Source organism: Prionailurus bengalensis, chromosome D3 (assembly GCF_016509475.1).
Source record: "Prionailurus bengalensis isolate Pbe53 chromosome D3, Fcat_Pben_1.1_paternal_pri, whole genome shotgun sequence".
NCBI classification, from domain to species: domain Eukaryota; kingdom Metazoa; phylum Chordata; class Mammalia; order Carnivora; family Felidae; genus Prionailurus; species Prionailurus bengalensis.
This window is the reverse complement of record NC_057356.1, coordinates 14,574,810-14,598,004: the sequence shown is the minus strand read 5'-3', so window position 1 is coordinate 14,598,004 and position 23,195 is coordinate 14,574,810. Positions and strand designations below refer to the sequence as shown.

The window sequence follows — 23,195 nt, the reverse complement described above, 5'->3', positions numbered from 1 at the left end:
CTTCCGACTTCCTCCCTGAGTCCCGCCCCCTCTCCGTTGCCAAGGCGCCGGTTACCACGTTACCGGTAGGCGCCGGCTGCCAGCCTCCCTCCGGGTCCGCCCTTTTAGACACGCGCTGCCCTCTAGCCGGGGCGGCTGGGCTTCCTGAGCCCCTGGATGTGGGGGAGCTGGAGAGGCAGGGCCACCCCTTGCAGCCGCCAGTCAACGTTTCAAACTAAAGTCTCACGGTTAGTGCCAATTCCAGCCACCACCAAAGTTCAAACACCTACCGTTCAAAGGAACAGAAAGCCGCCAGCGCTAAAAAAAAAAAAAAAAAAAAAAAAAAATCCGGAAGAAAAAACAACCCCAAATGATGGGGCCAGTTCTTGAATATAGATGCCCTAGGAAAAAAGGCTTGAAATACCTTTTGGCCCCAAAGCTGGGAGGTGAGTACTTTGAATTGATAAACGACTCCAAACACATACATTTCCAATCTACCGCCCAAATCCATGTCCCTCGCCCAACAAAATGTAGAGAACCAAGCTCCAGAAACAAGTCCACAGTGAAAACAAAAAATAAACTTCCAGCTAGGTGAATATGTGTACCTGGAAAGGGCTAGTTATTAAGCACAGAGGGCAGGGTCCCTGATCTGAAGATCAGAGAATCAGTACTAAAATTTTAGTTGGGGGGGGGGGGGGTTGTTTTTTTGTTTTTGTTTTTTCTGAGATGAGGTGATTATAGATCACTTTTATTTTCTTCTCTCCTGCTGATCTGTATTTCCCAGCAATGAGTATGTATTACATCCATAATAAGTGGTTTTGTTTGTTTGTTTGTTTTTATTAACATTTGAGAAAGACAATATGGAGACAAGATGAGGCTGGCCTGGAGTCAGAAGTGTTCTTTTTTTTTTTTTTTAATTTATTTATTTTTATTGTTTATTCTTGAGAGAGAGAGTGAGAGCGTGAGCGGGGGAGGGCCAGAAAGAGGGAGACACAGAATCAGAAGCAGCCTCCAGGCTCTGAGCTGTCAGCCCAGAGCCCACCAGGGGCTCGAACCGCGAACCGTGAGAACATGACCTGAGCGGAAGCGGGACGCCCAACCGACTGAGCCACCCAGGGGCCCCAGAAGTGTTCTGATTCAGAAGTAGCCGCTCCTTCCACCTTATTACATCACTGACACCTGCTCTAGGAACACAGTAGAGGGACACTGGGGCAAATACATGATGGCAGTTATGCTTTACTCTAGCGCCTGCCTGGGGATTCATCTGAATCTGGTCAGATGTGGCTTGTGATATGACAGTGCCCATATTCTCTGCTTCGTCCCCAGCCAACTCTTAACTTTGTTCAGTTCCTTCGTGTTCACTCCGCCACTGAGCTTTGGCCAGCTTGCTTCTCTCCTTGTCCAATAATCTCTACTCCAAAGGTGTCTGTGAGGATTAAGGAACGCATGTAAAGCCTCCAGTACATTGCCACCTTACTCTCTCCTTCCCTTCTAGCACACTCTCCACCCACCCTGTTCTTGTTTCAAAAGCTTCCTCTCAAGCCAAACCTCCTCAAGAATTGGCTGGTCTGAGTATGCCTGTGAGGGTTCATTTTATGGGTTACGTGACTGGAGTCTGGACGCCCAGAAAGGTGGTAAAATATTATTTTGGGGGGTGTGTCTCTGAGGGCATTTCTGAAAGACATTGGCATTTGAACGGGTGGACTGAGTAAAGAAGATCACCTCACCAGTGCGGGTTGGTATCCTGCAATCCACTGGGGCCCTGAATGGAACAAAAAGGCAGAGGAAGGGTGAATTTGCTCTCTTTTGAGCTGGGACATCCATCTTCTCCAGCCCTCAGACATTGGCGCTCTTGATTCTCAGGCCTTTGGATCCAGACTGAATTATACCACCAGCTTTCCTGGGTTTTCAGCTGGAAGACAGCAGATCGTGGGACTTCTTGGCCTCCAGAATCACGTAAGCCTATCCCTGGGGTATATAAAATATAAATATGAATATAAAAATATGGAACATAAAAACATAAAAATATATAATATTGACTCTAAATAAATGTTATTGATGTAATATGTAAATAGTACATATGATGTCATATATATGTTTTTTAAATCTACATAAATATAGATATAAATTACACATAGATAGCCATTCTGCTAAGGGGCCTTTGCATTAGAAACATGATGCTACCATCTCCTTGAGCTGGAAGACATGAATGAGACTGGACCGAGTTCTCATAAAACGCTGTGTGCACTGTTGTTCAGTTTGCTTGGAATGCACAGTTCTTCTGAGTAATATTATATAGTTATGAGGTCAAGTATTGTGTGCCTCCCCGGTGGATCGTGAGCTCATTGGGAGGCAACGCTTTGATTTATTCAGCACTGTATTCCTGGTGCCTAGAATTGTGCATGGCTCAAAGGAAGCACTCAATTAATCATTGTTCCATGAATGAATGAATGAATGAATGATAATAGCTACTATTCATTAGACGGTTACTATGGGCCAGACAGTGTTCTAAGTGCTTTACATTTATCATACCCACTCAATTGTTGTGATAAGCCAAAGCAACTACCGTTGGCCCCACTTCATAGACGTGTTGAGTCACTCGCCCAAAAGTTTAGTAGGTTTTGTGGCTCGGCATAAGGGGCACAACTGGATCTTGCCAGGACATGATTCTATAGCCCGAACTCTTAGCTGCTAAGCTTGTATGGTCCTGGGACCAGCAGCAGCATCCCCCTGGGAACTTGTTAGAAATGGTAATTATTCTTCTCCCCACCCAAACCCACTGAATGTGCAACTCTGGGGGTGGGCCCAGCCATCTGTGTTGTAACAGGCCCTCCAGGGAATTCTGATGCACTCAAGTTTGAGAACCACTGCCCTACCCTCTACTGCTTTTCAGTTCCTGAACATCTGATCACTTCACTTTCTAAGAAAGAGAATGCCACTCACGTGCGTACGCTGGAAGAACAAAGGTGTCCATTTAATGTTGTGAGTGTGTTTGTGTTTGTTTTTGTTATTAATTGAAGGTATAGTAACTTTGGGCAAGTTACTTAATGCCTTTGGACCTCAGTCTTGGCATTTGTAAAATGGGCAGGGGTAGGGGGCTGGACTAGAGACAAGGATGGCATTAAAAGCATCTGAAGATTTTACAAAATTCCAGTACCTGAAGTCCAGCCAGACCCATTAAAGTTGGCCTCGGTGTGGGGTGGGATCAGGGATTGGCATTTTAAAAAGCTTCCGAGGCCTATCCTAAACCAATCACAGCAATCTTCGTCCCCTGATTGGCGTAAAGGTGAGCATGTGACCCAGTTCTGCCCAATGAGATGTAAGGGAAAATGGCACGGTGGCAGGGGGTGGGGGTGGGAAGAGGTCCCTGTGGGAAAATTTTCCCCGTTTGAACTCTGTGGATCCTTGCCCTGGGTGATCTTTAGCTTTACAGAGAAAGAGATGAAGACCAAAATTACAAACTCACATGTCTCTAAGCAGCCTGGGAGTTAACTACGGCCTGCGTCTAGGGTGGCGGAGTTTGTAGATGAAAGATTTAAGCAGGAAAGGACTGTAGTAAGGAAGTACTGGATGGCTCACCATCAGTCACAAGACTGGAGACCCCGACTTCGCAAATGGGGCAAAGACGGCCCAAGGAACTGAAACCAAGGTCAAAAGTAGGCCACGGAACCAAGCCAGTAAGGAAAGTGCAGCTACTGCGGACCTTCGGAGGCTACTACCCCCGCTGCCGCTAGAAACTGGATGTCGCTTTCACCAATTCTGCTGTCAGGGAGAATTCACCAATTGTCTCCTGCACTGGATGCTAACTAAAGCTAGCGCCCCATTAAAAGCCTGGGGGAGACATGCGTAATTGTCCAGGCCCAGGTCACATGCTAGTGAATCCCTGGTATGTAGCTTGAATGTCGGGAAATGACCCCGCCTCCCACCAGGACTTGTAAACTGAGGACATCCTTGAATATAGGGGAAGGGTGCAGATACCGGTGGCCAAAAGATCATAAACGTCCACACAAACGTCCACTCTGCCAGTATTTGGCCTCGAGGGACGGCCTCCAAATGTTGCCAGCACTTCTGATTTTTTAAAGGAAATCAGAAATTTAGATGTTTATGTGAAATTACTGTAAACATGGGCAACTAATTAAATTTCTTTTTTTTTTTTAACGTTTATTTATTATTGAGAGACAAGAGAGAGCGTGGGCATGGGAGGGGCAGAAAGAGAGGGACACACAGAATCAGAAGCAGGCTCCAGGCTCTGAGCTGTCAGCACAGAGCAGGACACGGGGCTCCCACTCACAAATGGGGAGATCATGACCTGAGCCGAAGTCGGACGCTTAACGGCTTAACCGACTGAGCCACCCAGGCGCCCAGGCAACTAATTAAAAAAAAAAAAAAAAAAAGACACCTGGTCAAGCAAAAATGTTGGGTTACTTTATGACTTTTTATTTCCTGTGGACAGATGATCAGGCAAAAGATGCAGTCACTCCTTACGCTATGCCTAGATTGTAGACATTCTGGGAGGATTAAGGGTAAGTCATACTGGTATCTCCCTGTGAATTATGACATTGATGAGCATAGCCACAAACTTTTCTTAGGTAGGGACACCTGGGTGGCTCAGTCGGTTGCGTGTCCGACTTCGGCTCAGGTCATGATCTTGAGGTTGGTGCGTTCGTTCGAGCCCCTGGCGGGGCTCTGTGCTGCCAGCTGGGAGCCTGGAGCCTGCTTCTGATACTGTGTCTATCTCTCTCTGCCCCTCCCCTGCTTGTGCTCTGTCTGTCTCTGTCTCTGTCTCTCTCCCTCTCAAAAATAAATAAGTATTTAAAAAATAAAAGACAAAACAAACAACAACAACAACAACAGAACCCTTTTCTTATGTAATCAGAACCAGATGTGGGAGTGCTTTGTAAAAGAGCAGCTCCTCGAGATGGCAGGATCAGAAGTTACAAACAAAATTAGCCACGAAAGGCATTTGCTCTTAAAATTGAATTAGGGAAAGGGAGCCCTGGATTTTATTACTCTCAGCTTTGGAACAAACTTGGCTTTGGACACAGTACTTACTGCCTTAGTTTATTTTTAAGATTTGTTCTTATGAGAGAATGGGCTGCGAGGCTATCTTTGGAAGATGCTGGCAGAAGAAAATCAAACTGGGTCTTTCTTCTGAACATGTTTATACTGGTGAAATCATGTTTAAATGAAGAGCAAGGACTTGAAGGAGGGAAAGATCTCCCAAGGGCTATTGAAGAGTGTGTGTAGAGGAAGGGCCATCTTCTTTGGTGACCACGGCAAAATCATCGACTGATAAGGAATGTGAATCCTCAGATCTTTTGGGGCACTTGTTCCCTTCAATGAGTTTCTCTTGTCAGAAGCCCCCAAACGCCCCACATCAGGGTTTAGGAAAACCACTCATCACCCCTAACATGTGTTAATTGAGTAACTAAGGAATGGTTATTTATCAATTCCTAAATCTGATTCTCTTTGAGATTGAAAGGGTGATTCATATGAGTTTGCTCCATGGGCTCAAAAAATTTCACGTTTCTGAATTTTTTCTAAATTAAATATAACCTGGCACAAGTTCCTCCACTGTTTCTGCCTCAAGTCAGGGGAGTTTGGAAACGCATTCGGTTGGAGTTGTTGGGTTCCTTGACTTTCCTGGGATCATTCTAAAAGCCTAGGAGGTTGTGGGGAAAGAGGCCAGGAAATTTGAGTGAGGGCTTTCTAGTGTTTATTTTTTTCTGCAGTCTATCGGAATAGATGCTCCTTGCCACAGATTTGAGGTTCAGGCTTCCCTGTACCCCTCCTTCAAAATTCTTCCACCTTCTCCTCCTTGCCTACTAACTCAAAGCGAGGTCCCAGAACCAACAGTAGCAACACTCTTTGGGAATTTGTTAGAAATGCAGGGTCTCTGGACCCACTCCAGAGCTCCTGAATCAGAGTTGCATTTTAACCAGGTCTCCAAGCAGCTGGTGTGCAGATTTTCGCCGAGAAGCCCCAGATACCACATAATGTATCTCTCTCCTACCATTGTGCTCCTCACTGCCACTGTTCTGCATCTCTAGCGTGGAATTCAGGGAGTCAGACCTCTGCTCTCTCAAGTAACACTCCCACCTCCTCACATTTTGATAATTCAACTCCCAATCCCAAAGTTCCTAGGCATCCAAGCTCCCCTGAGCCAGGCAAACCCAAAACCTAACCCCCAGGACTCTGAGGCTTAACTGCTCCGGGAAAAGAAACAAAAACAAAAACAAAAACAAAAACCCTTAGTCTTCTGTGATGAGTCTACAGTAGAAAGTTAAGTCCAGTTAATTTCTCAGTCACATTATGTTGTCACTTACATTATTTTGTAACAGGCCCTCCAGGCTGGTGAAGTTTTTTAAATTTTTTTTTTTCAACGTTTATTTATTTTTGGGACAGAAAGAGACAGAGCATGAACGGGGGAGGGGCAGAGAGAGAGCGAGACACAGGCTGGTGAAGTTTTAAAAATATTTCTTCTTCTGGAGTCTTTCCTGATTCTCTCGAGTTTGAGACCCGCCTAATTGCCCTGGGCTAGAATCTCTGGGGTCATCATGATTACAAAAAGAGGAACAGGTGTTAGTTAATAAGGAGGGGCTGGCAGTGTAGTTACATTATGCTGGCTCTGTTTGGTGCTGGTCCGCCCATGGACCACGCCGCTTTTGGGTCTATGAGATGGAAACGCAGAGGCCAAAAGCAGTTGGTGCGTACCTGTCACACAATCTGTGTGCAGAATGAGGGGACTGTTTATCTCCCCTCTCTCGTCATAGCAGGGACCCTGGGGGATGTAAGGATGGGAGAAATAGACCTTAATATTGGCAAAAGACCGTAGATTCAATTCGAGGATGAATAGTAATAAGAAAATGCAAATTACTATCATTACTTACGTTGCATGGCAGAGTTACACAACACTTTATTATACAGTAGATGCTACACAAAGAACTGCTATTTATAGACATTTTGTCCTATTCCTCCAATCCCCCTAAACCCACTCTTTCAAAGCATTTGGCCCAAGTTCAATGGCAATGTGATAAGACAAATGCATTTACTTCAAATACATGCGGTGCCGAAAAATCAAACGAGAGAGCAGTACTGAAAATTGAAGAGCCAGGCTTGCCCCAAGTCAACGTGGAGAAGTTTTAAGCCTGAAGATATTTTAAGTGTTTCGAAGATAGAGGGTTCAAAATATATTTTAAAAACTTCTTTCAACTTGAGAGAAAGTGTATTTTTTTTAAAGGGAGGCACCTTAGAATTCAGTCGTGTTCCAAACTGAAAATACTTGGCAGATGTGGAGGAAATTAAAATATCTGGCATGTTCATTAATATGAGGATTGGACAGTCGTGTCTTGAAAAAGTCATAACATTTAAAGGCCATTTAAAGGTACAGATTTAAAAAAAAATTAAGGAAAGCAAATTTCTTTCTTAAAGGGGTATCTAATTAAATTTTCACGAATCTCACGGGAGTAAATGATTTTGTGCCCTCTGCTTTAATTTTGTTCTTAAATTTAAGGGATGTTGGACAAAAACAACATGCTCAGTATGTCATATTTTGGCAAATGTCAACCAGAACTGGCTTGTTAAACATGGGTTATCTTCAGTTTGTGCCAATTAATTAATTTAAAATGTTTTCTTAATGCTAAATTCAAATAAGTTCTTGGTTTTGATACAACGTCTAATTTTCTTCTGTTTCTCAGGTGATTTGAAATTATAATTGAGAATAAATTTCACAAAATTAACACATAAAAGGGCATCACTGGAAACATTTTCCATTGCATAATTCCAAATGCCATGGAAATGGTTGGCGTATTTGGATAGTCATGGAACTTAATTCCATACGTACATATTTCAAAATTATCCATCTGCTCAACACCAGGAAGGGTTTCAATGGTAAGATCTTGGTGTACCCAATTGTGGAGAACTTGGTGTGATAAAATTTGCAAAATCAAAATCGTGTTATTTCTTTAAAAAACAATTAGTGGGATTAGAAAGTTGCTCCAAGCCTGCAATATGGTGTTATGAGAACAAGAAAACAAGATCCTTTATTCACGTCTCCCTGTACTCCTGTGTGACCGCCAGGGAGAAGGTGCACACAGAAGTTATGAGCTAAAGGTAACCCCCCAGATTCTGAGGACTAGGTGACGTTAGCTTAAGTTTTACTGTTAACCAAATGAGACCTTCTCACCTGAAATTGTAAGCGCTGAAAAAATAACAGTGACATTCAAACCGTGCCCTAAGTATATTTATATTGGAAAAATACCTTGACATCTTTAGTCCAAGTACTATAAACTATCCCAATAGTAGTATTGAGCTATAGTTAATTCACTTCTCCTTTGATTTGTAGCAACTGTATAAACAGAATGGGTGCCAATTATTTATAAACACATAAATAAAGTGACCGTGGTAGATTGTCTGCAAAGATGGTTGCTGGCCATTCCTCCCATCCCTATGGGTGCATGAAGCTCCTCCTCTCAAGAGATGGAGTCTATTTCCTCACTTCTCGAAGGCTGGCCTTTGACTTGCTTTGACCACGAGAACATGGTGGCAATACTATCCCGGAACTTCCAAGCTGAGGCCTGGAAGTTTACACTTTAGCTAGAGGGAATACCATCTGCTGTGTCAAGAAGTCCAGGGATTCCTGCTGGAGAAAGAAGCCAATGGGAGGGGACTCCAGGAACTCAGCTGACAGCCAGAAGGCCCCGGAGACATGAGGGAGTCCAGCCAACACCACAAGAAAAGAGGCCCAGCTGTCCTATGCAGTCCCCAGTTGTTCAAGCCATTTCGGCTAAAGCACCAGCCCTGTGAGTGAGGCCATCGTGGGTCTTTCAGCGCCTCGTGAACCCACCCCAGCTAACACCACATGGAACACGGAAGAACTGTCCCTCTGTGCCCGGCCCTAATTCCTGACCCACACACTCATGAGCAAATAAAATGGTTGTTATTTAAGCCATCACATTTACATGTGGTCTGTCTGTTACATCCCAGTAGATAACCTCACAGTGACAACTTTCTAAATCCTTAAAATTGGGGTTTACTAAATCTTAAAACATTTCGGAGGCTGAAAGAAAAAGGCTAGTAGAATATTCATTAGCCAAAGCTGTCATAACTAAGGGAATTTTTTAAAAGTCCTTTTGAAAAAGTTTGTGGCTGTGTTTATAAACTATCTCAGTTGCTAATATTTCTGTCACCGAGAGGGATTTGTTTGTAAGTTAGCTAATGTGTAACCTTGACCATAGCAATGACAAGAGTAGTTACTTCGATACTCACTTCATTTTCACTTGGTGTTATGTAAATGCAAAATTCCAAGGAAGGTGGGAATAATGAAAAACAGCATTACAAGCTGGGCCCTCTGCTAAGCACTCTGAGGCTGCAAATGTTATCTCTATAGAGCACACCCGACACACACGTATATTAATAGAAATACTTGTGTGCATGTATACCTGGACCTAAGACCAAAAGCAATTTATCTAGGGCTAGAACATGCTTTAAGCAAGTCAGAATTGTTATTCAAATTATAAATATGACTTGCAGTACTAGTACTGAATTTTTAAAAACTTGGCCACCTCACGTTACCAAATTTGCCAGCCTTTTGACAATGGTGTGTGTGGAAACATTGCTAGCAGTTTTGTCGACCTCGAGATTTTTTTTTTATCTGCAAAATTGGGATAGATTTTTTTTTAAGAAAAGAACATTTAAATTAGCAGGTGACATATGGATCAGATACTAGCTATATTTGGTGCCTGTTCACTAGAAAATTACATAAAAGGATAGTTAGGAAAGGAGGTGAAAAAGAACCAGTAAAAGGAGCCAAATACTAAAGGGAAGAAAAGTCTAGTTTATACATAAGACATTATTAGCATAAGGCATTTTGTTCTGTAATGTAACTGTTGTAAATGTAGGAAGAGGATAGGAGAAAAGTGGTAAATATACAGAAAATAAGAAGAGAACAAAGTGAGTTTTTAGAAAACCAGACGCATGCACACAGAATGAAGGAAAGATCTATAAACTAGTCTACTGAGTTTCCATTTTTGGTTAATATTTTGGATTAGATCATGTAAAAACTTTTCCCACATTTGATAGTCGTCTAGATAATGCTGGATAAAATATAACGACACCAGAAAAAAGGGGATAATCTTTAGGAGTCAGCAAAACAGAGGGTGAAAACCAAACTGGTGAGGATTATCTTCATGGAGCTGGGGAGGGGTTTCAGTTGTAAAAGTCCCCAAGGACAGGGGACAAGACTGGGGGGATGGAACTGTGGCCTCCACATAGACAAGGACCCTCAAAGAGCTACACCCTTAGGGAAAGGGTGGAGGGACTAGAAAAACTCATCCAGCCAACATAGATAATAAGGAAGCTTATCTCTTTTTTTTCTGGACCCTGAGTAGGAAAGAAATGCCCCCTCTGAATTCGTCACAACAGGACTATACTAACATAGGTTTAGAGTTCAAATTTATACAATGGGGAAATGAGCTAAACAAACTCGGAAAGGACAAACCTTCAGCCTAGATGTACCAGATGCCCACAAACAAAGATCTATTTGTTCAAAAGTACAAAACACACAAGGAAACTGTCCACCATGAGCGAGAGTCAACAGAAACAACCAACAACAAGATCAGATCACAAACAGTTCAGATAATTGGTTTATTAAAGACCCATTTAAAATACATTGGTTGACAATGATTAAAGCCACAAATAAATGAATAAACACAAGAAAAGAACGACTCTTACAGTAGTTTTGAAAAAGAAACTAGGGTGCATTCACCTTGGTAAGCGATTTTTCCCTTTATCATTGTCAGTGGAACCAAATATTCAACATGAGACTGCACCTACGCATTGTATATTAACCAGAAGCAGTAAAGTTTCCCCATGAGTCACCCATTGTCACTCATTTAGCAAACATTTATCAGTATCTGCAATGTGCCACCAATTGTGCAGGGCCTGGAATGTGGGTGTGGGGAGTGTTCAGCAGGTGAAGGAGACAGACTCTCCAGAGGGGCAGAGAGAATTGCAGGCAAAACAGACACTTAAATTAATTTCTAGCGTGATGCATGTACCCAGGATGAAGGGAAGAAAACAAAGACCCAGGCTAGGAGGGGCCTAGGAAAACCCTAAGGAAATGATGCTTCAGCAGAAATCCAAAGGATGAGTAGAATTTATCCTGATGGAGGGAGTAGAGGAAGCTGTCCAAGCAGAGAGGAGAGGATGTTGGAAGGCCTGGATTCAAGATAGGCTGGTGCCTTTGAGAGTCTGCAAGAAGGCCACTAAGGTGGAATGAAAAAACCAGTGGGGGCGTAAGGTGTATGTGTAGAGTCACCATGTGAGGCTGAATAGCTCTAGGGGCCATATTCTGAATATCATTATATGCTAGGCCAACCAGTTCAGATTTGGATTTATCCTGCAGGCACTGGGGAAATTTGGGAGAGAAAAGACCTGTCAAATTTAGGCTTTGGAAAAGACCTTTCTGGGGATGAGGGGCTAGATGGTTTAGAAAAAGGTAGACCCGTCACTCCTCAAGGTTGTTGTAACTACGACGAAAGGAAGTTCTTATCCTCCAAGTTTTGGGGGAAAATACTTGAAGTATTTTGATAAGCATCAGTGGGGGAATAAAACAGTTAAGAGGATGTAAGCTTGGAAATACATCCACTGTGCATTCCTAAATGCAAAGACAAGCATAAGAATAATATATAGAACACACTTCCATTTTTACAAAGAGAAATAAAACCTAAAGTCATCCCTGCATACATGTGTGTGCACAGTAAAAGATATATATTAATATGAAAGAAAAGCTCAAAAACTTCCAGCCCCCTCTTCTTATTCTTCAGGCTCCTATTGTGGATAGGTGTTGAAAACAATAACAACGATGCTTCCTGTTTTCAAATTCACTGCTGATTGTCTAAAGGAATGAAAAAGGAGGAAAACTCAAAATTGCTCCAAGGTCAAAATCATGACTCCCTCACTAGAAAGTGAGCTTCCTGGAAATAAGCCACATGTTTTATTCATCTTTGAATTTCCCCAGTCCCTGGCATGTAAATGCCCAATAAAAGTTTATTGGTTGTGAGAATAAGAATATGGGAATTTGGGAATGCCCTAAAGGTTATGCAGAAACTGGCCAGAGATTACATTTTGGGGAGTTCAATTCAACATATATTTATCAAGCCTTTGTCGTGTGCCACCCTGAGCTGGCATGTAGGGTGAGGGGAGGCGGTTGTGTCTAGCAGCTTAAAGTCCTAACCTTAGCAACAAGCAAAGGAGGATTAGAAAGACATGGTCAAGGGTACCTACCAGCTTTGGAGTTAGGCAGACTGGCGTTTAAATTAGGATTCTTCCACTGACCAGCGGTTTGACCAAACATAAACAGCTTAACCTCTTTGGTCCTCCACTTCCTTATCTGCAAAATAAAGATTATGATAATAGTGCCCACCTCAGAATGTTGAGAGACAGAAATGAGATATTCATGTTGTGCACTTAGCACAGTCCTTGGGACAGAGTAAGCTCTCGGTTCACATGAGATATTACTGTAGACAAATGTAGGGCTCAGATGAGTGTATCTGCTTGGTGCTACTCTTGCCAGTTACTCTAGAATATCTCTTTGGTAACTTTGGTAGGGAGAATAATGGTCCCCCAAAGATGTTCATAGCCTAATCCCTGGATCCTGAGAATATGTTACCTTCCATGGCAAAAGAGTCTTTGCAGATGGGATTAAGTTAAGGATCTTGAGATGCAGAGATTATCCTGGGTTATCCAGTGGGTCCTGTGTCATCATGAGAGTCTTTATAAGTGAAAGAGGGAGGCAGGGAAATCAGAGAAAGGTATGGCGGTAGAAGCAGAGTTTGGAGTGCTGTGTTGCTGGCCGGAGGTCACAGGTCAAGAATTGTGAACAGTCTTTAGAAGATGGGAAAGGCAAAGCAATGGATTCTCCCCTAGAGCCAATACCTTGACTTTAGCCCAACAAGATGCTTTTGGACTCCTGACCTCCAGAATTGTAAGATAATAAATTTGTGTTTCTTTGAGCCACTATCTTTATGCTAATTTGTTACAGCAGTCATAGGAGACTCATACAGTAATGATGGACAAAGAGATGGGCTGCCCAGACCGTATTCAAGGAAAGACTTGCTGTCCCGTTACCGGGAACACAATCAAGAGATGGCCTCTGCTGTTGGCTCCTTTGGCTTCCGCCTTAGCTGCGGAGAGCTGTTCATCCAAGGTCATGTCCTTTTTGGGGCAGCTCACACCGGGTGACTGAGGGAGGCAAGAGTGGGATGGGGCTGTGCAAGCCTGTTACTTTGGCTCAACTCAGAAACTCTGACAGGCAATCATTGCCACAGAGCTTCCTGTGGGTTTGGCGGAGGCTTTGTTGGACGTGCACCATGGTTGGGTTTTTCTCTCTGCCCAGTTCTGCTTTGTTTAGAAAAAAAAAAAAAAAACAGTTCTCCCTCCTGTGTTTCTCCTTTACTCTCATACTACCACACTCACAACACTTCTGACACCAGATACATGGGGGTTTTCCCCGCACCAAGCAATTCTGCAACACCAGCTGGGTGTCCTACAATTCAACTCAATTCTGACACTATATGCAGATAACATCACATCCCACGGGTTCAGCGCTCAGTCTTGCCAGACTGCCCCCTCAACCGCCACCCAAGATGCCTGCTACAAGTCCAGCTCGTTACCTATACTTCTGACTGACTGGCTGTAAATCAGAGTTCTTGCAATCCCCTTCTCAGGTTCAATTAATTTGCTAGAGCATCTCACAGAACTCAGGAAAATAGTTACTTACATTTACCAGCTTATGAAAGGACGTGATAAAGGATACAGATGAGCAGGCAGATGGAGAGATACATAGGGCGAGGTCTGGGAGTGTCCTGAGTGCAGGACCTTCTGTCCTTGAGGAGCTGGGGTGTGTCAGCCTCCCAGCATGTGGATGTGCACACCAAACTGTAAGCTTTCCAAACCCCAGAATAGTGGGATTTTATGGACGCTTCCTCATGTAGCATGCTTAATTATTAACTCCATTTCTAGCCCCTCTGCCCTCTCTAGAGAACAGGGAGTGGGGCTGAAAATTCCAAGCTTCTAATCCTGGCTTGGTCTTTCTAGTGACCAGCCCCCATCCAGGAATCCATCCGGGAGGCTACACAGAGTCGCCTCTTTGGATCAAAAGATGCTCCCGGAGCTCTTGTAGCTTAGGAATTTACAAGGGTTTCAGGAGCCCTGTGTCAGGAGCTAGGGAAGAGACCAGCTTTTATATTTCCAATTATCCCACATGCTTCCTTCCACTTGTTTTCACAGATGTTGAGTCCTAACTGTTGTACTTCAAACTCTGTTTCGGTATTCTACTTCCAGGAAAATCAATCTGTATCAGAAACCCATCTGACAGGGAAGAACTATATCTTTGAGACTGTAGGTCACTATTTAACTGTCTGGATTTTTTAAAACTTTTAAATTTCTTTAAAAATAGAGAATAGTAGTATTTTATCCATAATTCTTTCACCAGTGTGTTTCACGACTCTTCTCTCCCTTTCTTAAAACATAAAATAACATAACGTAGCATAATGTAACATGACATGACATGACATGACATGACATGACATAACATATAACATAACATAACATAACATAACATAAATAAAATAGAAATAAAAGCAAAAATCTGATTTAGAGGGGCACCTGGGTGGTTCAGTTAAGTGTCTGACTTTGGCTCAGGTCATGACCTTGCAGTTTGTTAGTTCACGTCCCATGTCAGACTCTGTGCTGACAGCTCAGAGCCTGGAACCTGCTTCGGATTCTGTGTTTCCCTCTCTCTGCTCCTCCCTGACTTGGACTCTCTCTCTCTCTCTCTTTCTTTCTCTCTCAAAAATAAGTAAACATTAAAAAAATCTTATTTAGATCTGGGGATAACATAACCTGCTCATGTTGTAAATAGGAAAGCCAAGTATAATTGCATTTGTAATTTTATGTGTGCAGGAAGTAATTTGCAGTGTTTAGGTGCTAGCCAAGTTGAGCTGAGGAGTAGAGATCTCATAGGAAAGTATAAAGTGGTCTTGTCTCCTCAGATGCAAAAGAGGGCACAAAATTCATCCTTTGGAGGGCTCACCCTCTGTTCATATGTATGGATATTTTATAACCTGATTCAAGACATTTGAGTTTCATTTAATAAACCATTGTGAAATTTCCAATTAAAGCCAGTATATTGGGAGACACCTTTATTTCCTCTTCCTCCCAAAATCTGACTGAAAGACAATAAAGGGATGAGAAAGTACTAACTCACAAGGACAAAGAGAGTGGGAGAAGAGACAATAGTGGATAAGAGATTTCAACAAATACTGGAAGACAAAAAGTTGTTGGGGGGATTTCTGGTAAACATGGTAAACTAATACTCTACATTTGTCTTTGCTTCTTCCAGAAACCCCACTAAAACAACAAGAAGGAGGGGCACTTTGCTGGCTCAGTCAGTAGAGCACATTGCTCTTGATCTTGGGGTCAGAGTTCAGGCTCCACATTGGGCATAGAACTTACTTAAAAAATATATTGGGGCATCTTGCCAGCCCCATCAGTAGAACATACGACTCTTGATCTCAAGGTTGTAAGTTTGAGTCCCACATTGGGTGTAGAGATTACTTAAAAAAATTTTTTTTAATTAAAAAAATAAAACAACATCAAGGAATAAAAAATCTATGTATTAGATATAGATGTGCCACACCTGAGGGGAGAGCAGTCACCAGCTTTCCATCTAGAATTTTATACCCAGCCAAGCTGTCACCAGAGTAACAGAGCAAAGATATTTTCAGACATGCAAGGACGTAAAAAAACTATCTCCCATTTACCCTCTTTCAATAAACTTTTGGAAATGTACTCCAACAAAATGTGAGTAAAATAAGAAAGAGTGAGATAAGACTCTAAGGAAGAAGAGATTCAAAGTGAGGAAGAGGCAAAGGAAATTCAGAGGACAATGGCAAAGGGATGATTCAAAATGACAGCTGTGTAGTAGGCGCTAGAGAATAACGTGTCCTGATTGGAGTAAGAAAACAAAATCTGAGAGATCTTGGAAAAACACGGAACTGATTCTTTGAATGTAGAGAACATATTGTTGATAAACCTATGACAGAAATGTTGGAGCCCTTGGAAAATTACTTAGAAACAATACTTAGAAAACCAGAGAAATAAAAAAACCAAGTCAATAATTAACTCTAGGAAAAGCAAAGGGTTTTATAAGAGAGGAAGCATGGTCATAGAGCATCTACTTGGTTTGGTAGAAAACAATATTTATATGGTCATAATATAAACATTTCCTACCCCCAAATTGCTGTGTAATGATGTTGGAGAGATAGGAGAGGCCAAGTAAGGAGTGGTGTTAGTGTGGGGGAAATGAACCAATAGACATTCTAAAACTGATAAATCAAGAAATAGTAGTTTAAGTTTCTTATTTAGAAGGATGGTAATAAGTACCAGGGAAAAATGTATAAGGTTTGGGGATGGTTGCCTCTGGAGAATAGGACATGAAAACTAAGATGGGAAAGGGTAGGATAGAGGGGTTCTTTTAAATTATGTGCTTTTCAACTATATTATTTTGAATAAATCATTAGATATTGAAGATAGCAATATATACTATATTAGACTATAATAATAAGTCAGTCAGAGAAAGACAGATATATGTTTTCACTCACGTTTGGAACTTGAGAAACTTAACAGAAGACCATGGGGGAAGGGAAGGGGAAAAATAGTTTCAAACAGAGAGGGAGGCAAACCATAAGAGACTCTTTAAATATAGAGAACAAACTGAGGGTTGATGGGTGGCGGGGGGGTGGGGGGGGGAGAGGGGAAGATGGGCATTGAGGAGGGTACTTGATGGGATGAGCACTGAGTGTTGTATATAAGTGATGAATCACGGGAATCTACCCCCAAAACCAAGAGCACACTGTATACACTGTATGTTAGCCAACTTGACAATAAGTTATATTAAAAAAAAAGATCTTTTGATATTTACAACATTAATTAAAACTTGCTTTGGTGCACTTTTAGAAACAGTTAGAATCTTCTCATGAAAATGAAGACTTGAGAAAATATTCTCAGAATAGTGGTCAAGAACATAGACTTTGGGGTCTGACAGTTTGCTTTTTAGCCTTAACTCTGCCATGTGCTATGTGACCTTAGATAAATCACTGAACTTCTCTGAACCTTGATTTTTATTGCCATACAATGTGGTTATCAATAATACCTATGTCATAGGAATGATTTGAGAATTAAATGAGATAAAAATCAGAACAATAACAATTAAGGAACTGTGCTGAGCATTTTGTACATATTATCTTACTGAATCTTCATAATCTGTAAATTTTGTGAAGAGTAGACATCACAATGCCTAATTGTTTAATTACTAATTATTTAATAAACATCAGCGGTTTTCTATTAGTATTTTTATGGGCATGAAGATGAATAGGAGAAGGAGAATGAAAAAAAAAAGACAAACTCAGTAACATTCTGCTTACTTTGAGGCCAGATCTGTGATATCCTCTGTCCCCCTATTACACATAGTCTTGAATGTGAAATAAGAAGAAGGAAGTCGCCAGGACATCAAAGTTCTGTTCACAAGTGACACTTTTTTGTTTAGCTCTGCATTGTTTTATTTAACTGTGGTAGGTGTGTCTGACTGGCTCAGTCAGTAGAGCATGGGACTCTTGATCTCAGGGTTGGGAGTTTGAGCCCCAGGTTGGATATAGAGATTACTTACAAAAAATAAAATTGTGGTAAAATATACTTAACATAAGATTTACCATTTTAACCATGTTTAGTTGAGTGGCATGTAGCACATTCCCATTGCTGTGTGACCATCACCATCCTTCTCCAGAACTTTTCATCTTCCCACACTGAGACTCCATCCCCCTTAAACACTAACTCCCCATGGCCCACTCCCCCAGCCACGGGCAGCCACAATTCTACTTTCTGCTTCTATGAATTTGACTGTGATGGGTATATCATATAAGTGGTGTTTGTCATTTTATGTCTGACTAAGTTCAATAAACTTAGCATAATGTTTTCACCCATGTTGTAGCATCTCTCCAAACTTTATTCTTTTTCACGGCCGAATAACACTCCATCGCACTATACGCCACATTTTGTTATTCGTCCATCAGCGGACACTTGGGTTATTTCCCCTCTTGGCTATCATGCATAATGGTGCTATGATACATGCAGGTACAGATGTCTGTTTGAGTCCTTGCTTTCAATTCTTTTGGGTGTATAACCAAAAGTGAAATTGCTGGATCGCGTGGTAATTCTACATTTAATTTTTTGAGGAGCTGCTATACTGTTTTCTGCAGCAGTGCAACGGGGTTATAACTTCTCCCCATCCTCACCACCACTAGGGGTTTTGCACATCCAATCCTGGGTCCATAAGGAAGAGATTCTGTTGCACAGATTTTTAGAAATAGAATTGCCAGGCCAAAGGATATATGCCCTCCAGAAGAGTTGTAACCATTGACATCACCACTCTTGGTATATGAAAGTGCTTATCTGCCATATTCTCACCGACCTTAGATAACTGCACTCTTTAAAATTTGTTGTGCTGGAGCGCCTGGGTGGCGCAGTCGGTTAAGCGTCCGACTTCAGCCAGGTCATGATCTCGCGGTCCGTGAGTTCGAGCCCTGCATCAGGCTCTGGGCTGATGGCTCAGAGCCTGGAGCCTGTTTCCGATTCTGTGTCTCCCTCTCTCTCTGCCCCTCCCCCGTTCATGCTCTGTCTCTCTCTGTCCCCAAAATAAATAAACGTTGAAAAAAATAATAATAAAATTTGTTATGCTGATGGACCCAAAATATCTCATTGCATAAATTTGTATTTTTCTGATTACCATTAGAGTATCTTTTTTGCATTTTTATTGGCTACCCATGTAATTTCGCTGTGTTTTAATCAGGTCTCTGTCTGAGGACCTTTGGCTTGTCAACCCACTGCATATGTGGAATGGCCAAACAAGAAGATGAATATGGGAAAGTGTTAGAAATGCATCCAATGACAATAAAATGACTGCAGAGACATTCAAGGTGATCACCTTGAGTCATCAAGTTACACTGCATTTAGGAAGTAGAATAGTGTTCTACAAAGAGTTCTATCAAAAACGGTTAAAAATATGAAGTCTTAGTAATTTTTAAAAGCTGCCATTTATTGAACATCAACCATGCGTCATCCTCTGTGTTAAGGCTTTTCAAACATCATTTTATTTCATCTTGGCTTGAACAAGTATCGTGTCATTTTATGTTGTAGAAAGGAAGATTTCTGGAGACTTGCCCAAGGTCACAAACCACAGTTTGTCACCAAATTGGTGACACCCTCACCCTTTGAGAGTGACATCTGAGGGAGGTCCTGGAGACTCATGGGCCACGTGTACTATGCTTACCAGTGTCCCAAATAGTACAGGCCTTTGCTTTTGTTTTTGTTCTTGTGTGTGTTTGTTTTTTGTTTTGTTTTGTTTTTGCAAATCCAGAGTCAGTAGACTTTTGGGAGAGGACCTTATTGCAGTTCTGCTAAAGTGTGTGCGGTGATTCACTGGGAAATGACTTTAGGTGGTGCTTAGGCAACATTCAATGGGACTGAATCACTCAGTGAGGAAGTTATTCTCCGTTCCGTCCCTCTCAATCATCTCATCAAGGAGAGAGTCTCCACGTGGTGCTCCCAAGTCTGTAACACCTCTTTGGCATTTGCTGATGTTGTCTTTTCACCAAATGCTGCCACAGATTCAGTGCTTCAGCAGGTACTAATGTCTAGGTAGAATTTCATAGCATTTTTAAAAAATGATATTTACTTTTACATTCATCATCTCATTGTGGCAAGATGTCTGTTTCTCATTTGAACTAATAAAGCAAATTTCTCTTTTAAAATGAATTTACTTTTGTAAAAATAGTGACTCACTTTACAGAAAATTGTAAGCATACACTGTTACCAATTATGAAATAACTGGACAAAATTGTGAATAAAGGTAACACTTGAGTGAAGTTTTGGAGACACTGCTCCCTGGGTTCATAAGAGCAATATCTACGCTCCATGGGTGTCACTATTTGTTAACTCTATTCATACTTGCCTGACTGGATACATTATATCACATGGGATGCTTGTTATAAACTTTTTTTTTAAGTTTTTTAATGTTTATTTATTTTTAAGAGAGAGAGAAGGAGATAGAGCATGAGCAGAGGAGGGACAGAGAGAGAGAGAGAGAGAGAGAGAGAGAGAGACAGAGAGGGAGACACAGAATCCCAAGCAGGCTCCAGGCTCCGAGCTGTCAGCACAGAGCCCGACGCGGGGCTCGAACCACGAACTGTGAGATCATGACCTGAGCCGAAGTCAGACGCTCAACCGACTGAGCCACCCAGGTGCTCCTGGGACGCTTGCTATAAATGCGGGTTCCCAGGACTTTAACGAAAGAGCCTTGGTAGGTAGATCTGAGATGGGCTGAGGACTACTGACATTCCAGCTCAGTTGAAATGGTGGACTAGGCCTGTCTTCAAAAACTAAAAGCCAACATCTGTACTTCCTATGACGAAAATAAAAAGTGTTCTCAATTTACCAGGTAAACTAAACTGGTACTGATTTATCTGATTCTGTGCACAGAAGCACAAGACAGGGGAAAACCTGTGATCTGTCCCACTCAGCATTTCTAATTTTTTCCCCATTTCTTCAAAGGAAAGGAAAGTCTTAAAAATTACAGAAGAGACTTGTGAAGGACCATCCGTTCCATCTTTCAGACTCAAATGCAAAAAGAGGTTCAATAACCTCAGGGTCTGGCCTTTCAGAAGGCAATCAAATTGTGGATGATTTGAGGCTCATCCGGGACAACGTGGGCAATTTTGCTCACTCACCACATGAATTTCTTTTTTCTTTTTCTTTTCTTCCTCCCCCTCCTCGCCAAGTCACAGATGGGTGCTGGAAGCCGAGCCAACACCGTGCCCTGAGGTGCAGACAGCTGTGGTGGGGTATGGAGAGGAGGCACAGAATGTGCCTGATGAAACTGACCAGACAGACGTTCCGATCGTGAGCCGGAAGGCAGGTGTGGGCTTTGTTTCTGACCTGGGCTGTCTGTGGGGAAGGTGTGCGCCAGGGTAGGATAGCGTGCCTTGAATATGCCCTGGACTGTGGAACAGGTTTTGTTTTTTTCTGCCAGCAGATGCTTTTTTGTAGTGTTGAAGGGCTTGGTGGAAGAACCAGCACATAGGAGCACATGGAAAATACACGGCCAGGATGTCAGCAATCACGTCACGGTTGCACTCTGGAAAGGGGTGATCACTTTGAACAACGCACACGCATTCACATGACAATCCATTAAGACTCCAGCCTGAGTAAACAGCGGGTGTTCTTTATCAGATGGCCTCCTTAGTGTATGGCGTGCTACAGACTAGGGCCCTTCACGCCAATTGAACAAACACGGGGTTAACTTTTCAGTTTTCTATGAGGTGCTTTCAATGCTGTTTTTTGGTAATGAAGCAGTGGACTCCCCTACAAAAAACAGAGTTTTTATTCCTGTGTTTCTTGTATCTGTCAAGATACCTGTTGAGGAGCTGAAGATAGCATATGTTTGTAGGGGTAGTTACCAAGAACAACAAAAGATATTGACTTTAAATACTTTAAAGATTCTCAACGTGTGTGCAGTTTGATCTGTGACATCTGAGGCCAGAAGAAGGCATGTCTCTAAAGGGAAAATGTAAAGCAGGAGTTCTCAACTTTGTGCTGATAGACTCTGTGCTGATAGAAAGACCCCTACTCGGGGCTCAGAATTACCCAGGGGGCCACACTCCAGACCAAACAAATCAGAATCTCCAAGGTGGGGGGTAGGACCTAGGCAGCAATAGTTCTAAAAGTTTCCCAGTGGATTCTCATGTGCAGTTGAGGTTATGAATCATTGCTTTAAGGGGACATTTCCTTACTGTTTTGAAAGTGGAGTAACACTTTTGGGGAAAACAGTATCCATTGACATCTCATTTACAAGGGAATGAAAACAGAAATCACCATACCATTTGCCTAATTTCCGCATTTTATTTTCTGCCTGGTTTCTAATTGTTTTATGCGAGTATTGGAAATCCTGCACTTTAGTGCCAATGGGGACCAAACAGAGCAGATGAAGATCCCAAGGGAAGATTGGGGGAAAGGGGACTGGAGGGGATCAGACAGTGTGAGCCCCAAAGTTGAGTAGCAGCCCTGCTCTCCTCCTGACGTGGGGGTGGGGGCAGACACAGCTCAAGTGGGGCCAGGGTTTTTGATTTCCAAATAAATTGCTCATCAGAATTTTTATATGTGAAATATCCCATTTTAGATATGTTAGCCACAGATTAAAAAAAATTTTTTTAAACTCCATGCAGCCCAATGAAACTCATGTACAAGCCAAATTTGGCTGCCTTCCAATTCACTTGGTTTATACGCCTTTTAGGGAGCCGGGATTCTTCTTCTTTATATTATTGTGGTAAAATACACTTGCCATGAGATTTACCGTCTTAACCATTTTATTTTATTTTATTATTAAAAAAAATTTTTTTTAACGTTTATTTTATTTTGAAAGACAGAGAGAGACAGAGCATGAAAGGGGGAGGGTCAGAGAGAGGGAGACACAGAATCCGAAACAGGCTCCAGGCTCTGAGCTGTCAGCACAGAGCCCGACGCGGGGCTTGAACCCACGGACCGTGAGATCATGACCTAAGCCGAAGTCGGACGCTTAACCGACTGAGCCACGAGGCGCCCCTTATTTTATTATTTTTTAATGTTTATTTTTATTTTTGAGAGAGAAAAGAGAGAGGGAGGGAGAGACCATGAGCGGGGGAGGGGCAGAGAGAGAGAGGGACCGAGGATCAGAAGCGGACTCTGTGCTGATAGAAAGACCCCTACTCGGGGCTCAAACCCACGAACCGTGACATCATGACCTGAGCTGAAGTCGGACACCTAACCGACCGAGTCACCCAGGCGCCCCTATTTTAAACCATTTTCACGTGTACAATTCATTGGCAGTAAGTACATTCATGGTGTTTTGCACCCGTCACCTCTGTCTAGTTCTAGAACTTTTCCATTACCCCAGTTGGAAACCCCACACGTATTAATCCCCTCCTCCGGCCCCCTGGCAACCACCAATCTGCTTTCCATCTCTATGGATTTGCCTATTCTGGATATTTCTTATCGATGGAATCCTACAGACCATGGCCTTTTATGTCTGGCTTCTTTCCCTTTGCATAATGTTTTCAAGCTCATCC

The 23,195-nt window shown here is 42.3% G+C and overlaps 1 long non-coding RNA gene across 2 annotated transcripts; it reads left to right on the top strand.

The window, feature by feature from the left end:
* The first annotated feature begins 106 nt into the window (after window positions 1-106).
* LOC122470280 lies at window positions 107-19,961 on the top strand. 2 transcript variants are annotated; one of them, XR_006293881.1, is made up of 3 exons: window positions 107-425; window positions 1,843-1,935; window positions 18,887-19,961. It is a non-coding gene; the product is annotated as an uncharacterized LOC122470280 (long non-coding RNA). The 2 variants fall into 2 exon arrangements; XR_006293880.1 differs by lacking the exon at window positions 18,887-19,961 and adding an exon at window positions 8,324-8,929.
* Window positions 19,962-23,195: the final 3,234 nt, after the last annotated feature.